We start from the raw sequence: 8,859 nt of genomic DNA, 5'->3' as shown, positions 1-8,859 counted from the left end.
GTTAATACCGAGCCAATCTTAAGCCAATAGTTCTCTAGAAAGCATATGTGGCCTAGCATAATGGAGTATACAATTAATGTGTAGGTAGTGGTAATTGAGAGGTTAGGGGTATATTTGACTAATTGTATCCATAAAGTGTTAAAGCGACAGATAAATAGGAACAATTTTTTTTAAAAATGTGACAGTTAAAAACATAGTAACATAATTCGTCGGTTTTATGGAGAACCGCGAATTGGTTCGCGGTTCGTCGGCGTATTGGTTCGCCGGAATCCGTACCAAAATTAGTGCAACTCAACGAACCGAAGTACCATGAGCGCGTTTGAACACTATGGACATTTACGCAAGTTTTAAGCTCTCAAACGCAGGCTTGAAATCGATTTTGGAATGGCAATGAAGTGTGGCTGCATTTTTCTGCGTTTTCTTGCGGCTGTAGCTTTGTGTTGCTAGGTTGAAGATGATAGATGATTGGGTTGGGCTGCACATGTTTCTGACCCGACCCATTTAAGTTACTCTTTATTTTGGGCTTTTTTTTTCAACCATCAAAGATATTTTGACCCACCAAAAAACATGAATCAATATGCACTTTATTTTTTTTTTAAGTAATAATTTTATTTTTGGAATACTTATTTCAATCATTTACTTTTAAAATATTTATTTTAATTATTTATTTTTGAACGTCTCTTATAAAATAACATCGATAAAAGAAAACGAATTTTGGAAAAGTTTTTGGCAACCGGACACTTGTTTGGTGGAAAGACTCATATTGGGACGTAAATATTTAGAGATGATTACTAATAAATTTTAAATTTTGTTTAAAATTCTAGTAAAAAATAATATTTTTTTAAAAAATTTATTGATGGTTTATTATACTTAATTGGATAGTAATAGTACTACGAACCGACGCGAACCGAAGCTCTATACCCCATATGTACCGAATTCTTCTGATGTCGCGTACCGCGAACCCGTACCGCGTACCGAAGCGAATTGCGAATTGTGTGACTATGGTTAAAAAGGAACGGAGGGAGTACATGATTTTGCGGTTTTTGTTGAAAACTGATTCTACTCAGGTGTCTCCTAGTAATTGGTCCGTTCGATACTCCAATGATGCTAAGAGGAAGAAATGAAGCAGTAAAGATACAGTAGGGAGGGAGTGGTCTTAGATTGTTGAATTCACTAATAAGGAAAACGAATTCAGAAGAAAGAATATGACAGAAAAAGGTGAAAATGATCCAAATGAAATTGCACCGTGATCACAATTCCAAGTATCACTCGGCCAAATCACTTTTTGTTCACATGAATATGTTTTACTCCAAAACCTATGGTATGCATTAAGTGAGATAAGCATGGTCTTAACATATCTATATAGCAGATAAGCATGGTTCTAACTCACAAGAAACTTAAATAAAATATTCTAAAATAATTTTCACTTCTAGCTGATGGAGAAGAGAATTCAATTCATTGTTTGTGGCTGTGTAGAGAATGTAATGCTTTATCATAGTCGAAAATTTGTAATTGTTGAAAGCATCAATTATGCTGATTCTAGTTTCCTTTCTTTGCATCTATTTTCTGTGTTAGTCAAGGTTTATTATGTAGTTTTTCGGATACGACCTTACAGTTTTGTCCCAATTTTGTATACATAGAAATATAGAATGACTTAATGATCGGGAACAGAAACAAAACCGGAAATGGAAGAGTTTATGTATCGAAGAATAGTAATGTTTTACCAAATAGACATGCTCTTGTTCAATGTAGAGTTGAATCACATGGCACCGATATCCTTTCAGACACAAGAAAATTTGCAGAGCCTAAGTCTGACGATAAAATTGATCCTGTAGGAAAGAAAAAGGTTCATAAAGGTAGCATAAAATATGATAATTTACATAGGCACTGGAAGTTTTGGTTCCAATGTATCATGATCTTAATCTAGGACTAGGTTCCCTCCCAAGGAAAAGGGAAGTGTTGATGGTTTTTTACAATTCCTTTTACAATATAGTCAAAGTTTATTAAAATTTGGTGAGTCCTTTTTTGACACAAGGAGCTTGTTGCATTTTATTAATAATCAAGTGAGCAATACAAGAGTGCATGAATAAAATATGAGGAATAGCTATAAATTAGGGGTGTTCAAAACCGAACCAACCCAATAGAAAAACCGCAAACCAAACCAATCCAAACCGAAACCGCAAAAAACCGCACCTGGTTCGGATGAATTCGGATGACTTTTCCACTGAACTGCGCGGTTCGGTTTGGTTTGCGGTTTGCATCTTAGCAACCGAACCAAACCAAACCAAACCGCAAGAATAATGAATATTACTTAATTATGTACTAGCTCAATTACATAGCTCAAGAATAATCTCTTTTGATTCAATTTTTCCATTGTTGCACCATCAGGTTCGATTCTAATTCCTTTCCATCTCTTTCAATTCATTTCCAGTGATGAATTTGTTTCCTTTACTTCCCAATAATTTGTTTCATGCTTATGTTTCTTCTTAACTTTACCTATTTTGATATAAGTTTTACCTAATATTTTATCATATAAACAACAAAATAAAATGTCCTATGTTTATTTTGTAACAAGTTGGCAATATTAGAGTTAATGTGATATTTTTTTTATCTCGCGATAAACCGCACAAACCGAACCAATCCAAACCGCATTGGTTTGGTTTGGTTTGGATGACTTTTTAAAAATCAACCGAACCAAACCAAACCGCATGTTTTTTTATCTCGCGGTTTGAATGACTTTTATGCTCAAAACCGAACTAAACCGCACCGCGAACACCCCTACTATAAATTATGTTGCTCTAGCTAACTCATGAGTCACAGTCACACCATTGGTTTGTCTTCTCTAATGAATTTCAAACTAAAGTTTGGAGAAAAAGAAGAATAAGTTTACCATAAAATACAAAAGTTTCACCAAACGTAATGATGCACTATCCTCACCAAGTATAACTAGTCAAGATACCCGTGCTACAGCACGGGTAGCGCGGCTTCGCCGCGCTGTATGGCCGCGGCTCTGCCGCGTGTCGCGTCTCGGCTACACTTGGCATAGTGATTTTTTTTGTCCATAGTGAAAATATGTAAAGTATTTAAAGCATAGTAATGTATATATTGATCGGTAGTAATAAAAATTGACAAAATAATTAAATTTTAATATGACCAACTATATATTAAATTTAGTATTGACGATATTAAAAAAGGTGATAAATAAAAATAATCATACATTTTATTTATTAATATGTTTTAGTGTGAAAAATACTAATATGCATCCCGTGAAAAATCATAATTAATGTATTATATAATACTGTTATCGTAAAATATATTTCATAAATAAACATATACTAACATATTCCCGTAAAAAAAATACAGTGACATATATTTTTGTTAATATATAATCCATACACTCATATATTTTATCAATATATAGTTCCCATTAGATTTCAGAAATAAGAATATACTAATATATTCCGGTAAAACAAACATATACTCATATATATTTTTATTAATATATAGTCCATACACCCACATATATTTTATTGATATATTAATAAAACTCAGGCAGTCGCGGTGTTTAAATAGAGATATTAAAAAAATACTAATTAAAACTGATCACTTGTTGTAGTTACTAAAATGGGTCCCGTGTTACAATTGTACACTCCAACGGGTTTTTTAGTGATACATTTTCAAAAAAAACAACGGAAAATATTGAAGTATGATTAATCATAGTATATTATGTCCTAGCGAGCTTAGCTCAGTTTGTAGGGACAATGCATAAAATATGCAAAAAAAAAAAAAATCATAGTATATTATAATTTTTGTTTGTTTTAGTATTGACGATATTAAAAAAGATAATAAATGAAAATACATTTCATAAATAAACATATACTAACATATTCCCGTATAAAAACATGAGACAGGATCCGTTGACAAAGAAACAAAAAAGATCAAACAAAGTTCTAATGTCAAATATTCAAAATAACAAAACAATCTAATGAATATTAACATTAACAAAACTAATATAAAAGACATTGTTCCAGCACAAAAAATTGAGAGCATAATAATCGAAACTTAAAATTGAAAGCAAGTCATTAGCTTAAAATAATTAGTATCTTTCTAACTTTCATAAAATGGAAAGAAATGAACTGAAATTTGATGCAGACTAATATCCAATCAACATGAAAACTTTACTGAAAATTGTGGGAAGAACAAAAAATAAAATAAAATGATGAATATTAACATGAACAAAACTAATATAAAGGACATTGTTCAAGTAAAAAATTGAGCAAACATTGTTCTCCATAGAACATAATGAAATATAAATAAGTTCGTCACACAACCATACATTGTTCAAGTATAAAAGTGAGTAGACATTGTTACTCAAATATGCATTATCCATTTTATAAACATATTAAGATGATCAAGAAATTTATATGACAGAGTAAATAAAGTCATAAACATAGTTTTGTCGCAAATATGCAATAACCAATATCCGTCAAACATGAAAAATCAAACACAAACCCCAAAAGCATAAAAGAAATCAATTGTGAAAATATGCAATAAACACTAACTTTAAAAAATTCAATCTCCTTTCTCAGTATCAGTTATACATAAAAAAAATCAACTTTCCTTTGATCTTCCTTCCTAAAAATCAAATTCCAACAACATCTTAGAGTCTAAGCTTGTTGTAATCCTATTTGTTTTAGTTAAGAATAAAATCAAACACCTAGCATGCATTATTTGTTACAGCACAAAAACAAAAACAAAAATATGTTGATAAACACAAACAACAAAATCAGCCAAAAAATCACTAAATTTCATATCCTTCAAGCATAGAAAACATAAAAAAATAGCAATCCAGTCTATATTGTGTAATTTTCAAGCACAAAACTCATAAAAAACAACTTACTAAATTGTAGCACAATAACAATTTTCTCCTTGATTTTCCTCTTCTAAACCTTAACCTGAAGTCACAAATGTCCAACACCTCCAATGAAAGTTTTTCCTGTCAAAATCAAACAAAATAACTAATTTTCACAAAAACAAAAAAAAACCATCTTTAACAAAGATAAAAAAAATTCAATATTACAATGAAAAACATCACATACAACAACGACAATCCCACAACAACATACCATATTTGAATCATGAAGTTACGATTTTTGTAGCTACTTTCGTGCGATTCAGTCACCATCTCTAAAAAGTAAAAAAAAAAAAAATCTGTTAGAAACAAATTGTTTGAGATAGAGATGAAGAATATGGGAGAAAGAAAGAAAAGAAGAAGATGAATTTATAGAAGAAACAATATGAATATGAATATGAAAAGAGAGAAAGAGGGAGAGAAAGTAGGAGAAAAGAGAGAAATAAGGAAGTGAGAGGGAATACGTGAGTGAGAGAATGAAAAAGTTTAGATTTAAATTTTGAAAGTGTTAAAATTGCCTCCAAAATCAAAACCTTTTGATCTAAGTGTAACAAATCAGGACCATTAGATTCATCTTATCTATACAAAATATAGTATAATATGTTAAAGTTGTTAAGAAGTTGCCATATCACAACTATCTATACAAAATTATCAATATAGCCTTGAGTTGTGAGTAGAGGAAAAAAGTTAAGGTAGGGGTAGTTAAATAATTTTGGTAGTATTCTCTTTTCTTATATAGTAAGTAGAGTAGATAGATAGATAAGTAGATAGATAGAAGTAGATAGATAGATAGATAGAAGTAGAAGTAGATAGATAGATAGAAGTAGAAGTAGAAGTAGATAGAAGTAGATAGATAGATAGATAGATAAGTAGAAGTAAGTAGATAAAGGATATGAAATTATTGAAAATAAGGCTTAACCTAAAATGTGCTTACAAAAACACGATTTATAGGTTCCTCAATGATTGTAAATAACAACACATCGTTACCTTAAAGCAGAGGTCAAGCCAAAAGGTAACTTGTATACATCCATACCCCATCGATGCAAATAGGAAGAAATGAACCAGTAAGAATACAGTTAAGGGTTGGTCACATATAGAAAGAAAGTGTAGAGTCTCTGACATATCATGCTGTAAGAGCTTGATAAATTTTGTATTACGCAGTTATTTAAGTCCCACATCGGGTGTCAAGAAAGAAACAGGAAAATTGTAGAATATATATATATGGTTGTAGCGACTAGCGAGCGTGAGATGTAAAGATGTGTTACTTCCTCTTTGAAAGAATTTTGAGTTTAGCTACTCTTAGTTGCTTTATCTAGGGGATGTATTGGATTAGGATTTTAAGGGACTTTTTAATTATGAAAAAGTCTTGTGGTATTCAATCAAGACTCTTTGCAATTTAAAAAAAGTCTTGTGGTATTCAATCAAGACTCTTTGTCATTTTAAAAAAGTCTTGAGGTATTTAATCAAGACTTTTCATCACTTTAAAAAAGTCTCATGGTATTCAAAATCATTCAAATTTTAAAGGATTGTTTAATAAATTGGATTTTGTGGGATTTTCTAATGAAATTTTAACAAAAAAAAGTCTTTCATGAAAACATGAGATTTCTTGAGATTGTTTTTCTTTTAAAAGTTTACTATCTCTCTCTCTCTCTCTCTCTCTCTCTCTCTCTCTCTCTCATAAAAAATAAAAACAAAAATAAAGAGTTTGTATTGAGAATATTATGATAGGGAGTGTGTTGTAATCATTTCTTTTTAACGAGTCCTTGAAACTCATAAAATCTTTTGAAATCTTACAAATCAATGAAATCCTTTGAAATCTTATGATGTAAATCCATTGAAATCCAAATTGAAAATCCTGATACTCTTTTAAAATCATAAAAGTCATTAAAATCCTACAAAATCTTTTAAAATCTTTGAGACTTTTTTAAGCAAAAATTGTCCTTTAAAATCCTAATCCAATATTTAATTTTTTTCAATGGAGAATGATTTGAACTTCATCAAGATGATTTTTAATCCATAACTAAACATGTATTTTTGGACTGGCAGCCTAATATATGTTTTGTATTTGTCATTTCTTAATAATTTGTTTTCAACCTTCCAACCTTTTCGTTTTCTTACTTTTGGATTCTAAAATTCAATAATGGAGGGTATTTGAACGATTTTTTAGAGTGCACCGGAAACAAGTAAGGTGTGCCCAATGCATGTTAAACACAACTTTGGTAAAACTCTAAATACTACTCCATCCGTCCTTAAATTATTGATCTAGTTAATTGTTTTACACATGCCAATATAAAAATTTAACTTTTAATATCTTTAATTATTTTTTAATAAAATTATCAAAAGTTTATATTTTAGGAATATTCATCTAAGATATATAAATCTTAATATGCTCCTATTCATCTTTATATAATATTAAAAAAAAAATCAAAATATGTGATGTGAATATTGCACGTAATGAAACAAAGTCAATCATTTTAAAAAAAGTGGGTAGTTTTTACCGGTCGTGCGTTAAGTGAAATGCTATCGTGCTCCATACCAAACCAGTCTACAAAATTGATTCCATCTGGTTGAGTTAGACTTAAAAAAAAGGTTAGATGGATTAAAATAACTCTCTAAATTCATCTTGCTTGTTGCTCTTACATTGCACAACTATAACAAATGTTGAGTTAGGCTTTGTAAGATTTAAATTTGGTATGACGAAAAAGTTTAAGATCTAAATCTACCATAGAAGAATTTTAGACTTGAACCTCACCTTTTCAAAACTCTATCGTGACATGTTGACTTACTTAAAAGCCACCTGTTTCATTTGAAATTATTCAAATTAGTAGTTCGATTTATATTTAAATAGAATAACGAATTAATATAGCAATAAAGATAAACTCCATTTTGATATTTAAAATGTCAATTTAGAAAATTAGACCATCTATCTATAATATCTTATTTTCATTTCAGTTTATAATTATAGATTTAACTACACGAAAAAATTAATGTAAGTTAATAAATTTAAATTGCTTAAAAATTAGTAAATTTATAATTTAGGTTAAATACCTATTTTGCTCCTTTAAGTTTGACGAAAATATTGAGTTAATCCTTTAAGTTTTTTAAGTTTCAAATAGGTCCCTTAAGTTTTTTAAAGTTTCAAATAGGTTCTTAGAAAGGTAATGATGTGTTAAATTAACAACTTAAAGTAAAAAATTTAAAATAATAATAATAATAATACAATTCCTTCATAATAATAATAATAATAATAATAATAATAATAATAATAATAATAATAATAATAATAATAATAATATACTATAATATAAAAATGTCATTCACATATACTTAAGTAGGTCGTCTTGATCCGTCGAAATGCTTTTTTACGACTAGTAATATGACCTTTTTAGCTAAAAAGATTTCTAAAATAATTTTAGCTTTCCCTATTTAATAAAAGGTCTGGCCTTATCTAGACATGTCGTAGGTTAGACGGTAGGTTAGACGGTAAATACTTGTCAGTCAGTCTGACCTATTTTCATCCAACTGACATACCCCCCAAATCTCATAATTTTTTTTATATTTAATTAAATTCTATTTCTAATTTTCTTTCAAAAAATAATTCTATTTCTAATTTATTTATTTATTTTTTATGAGTAATTTGATTACTTGAAAAAATTGAGTGTTAGCATATAGTAGGTGAAAACTGATAGACATTTAACCTTTTAATAAATTCTAATTTTTGAGTAAGTTGATTAATTTTTTTTTTGTCGAGAGAAAGTTGATTACTTGCTTAAATTCTAATTGAAAATTTTAATTAAGATTTTTAGTTGATTTTAAGATTATATTAAGTTAATCATAATTGAAAGATCAAAATGTGCATACAAATAGACGAGTTATTATATGATAATAACATGACTTGAAAAAGAAAAAGAGAAAAACCATTCGGTCAATGATGAACAATGTCCAAG

General features: G+C 29.2%; 1 long non-coding RNA gene across 1 annotated transcript; it reads right to left on the bottom strand.

Annotated features, from left to right (window-relative positions):
- Positions 1-1,550: 1,550 nt before the first annotated feature.
- On the bottom strand, positions 1,551-5,331 carry LOC146956604 (uncharacterized). Its single transcript, XR_015016571.1, has 3 exons — positions 5,127-5,331; positions 4,901-4,996; positions 1,551-1,829 (listed from the first exon to the last, which is right to left on the bottom strand). It is a non-coding gene; the product is annotated as an uncharacterized LOC146956604 (long non-coding RNA).
- Positions 5,332-8,859: the final 3,528 nt, after the last annotated feature.

This window comes from Medicago sativa, chromosome 1, assembly GCF_051527215.1.
Source record: "Medicago sativa cultivar Bolivia chromosome 1, Bolivia_mono, whole genome shotgun sequence".
Taxonomy (NCBI): domain Eukaryota; kingdom Viridiplantae; phylum Streptophyta; class Magnoliopsida; order Fabales; family Fabaceae; genus Medicago; species Medicago sativa.
The sequence above is the reverse complement of the archived record's forward strand: the minus strand, read 5'-3'. Positions and strand labels throughout refer to the sequence as shown.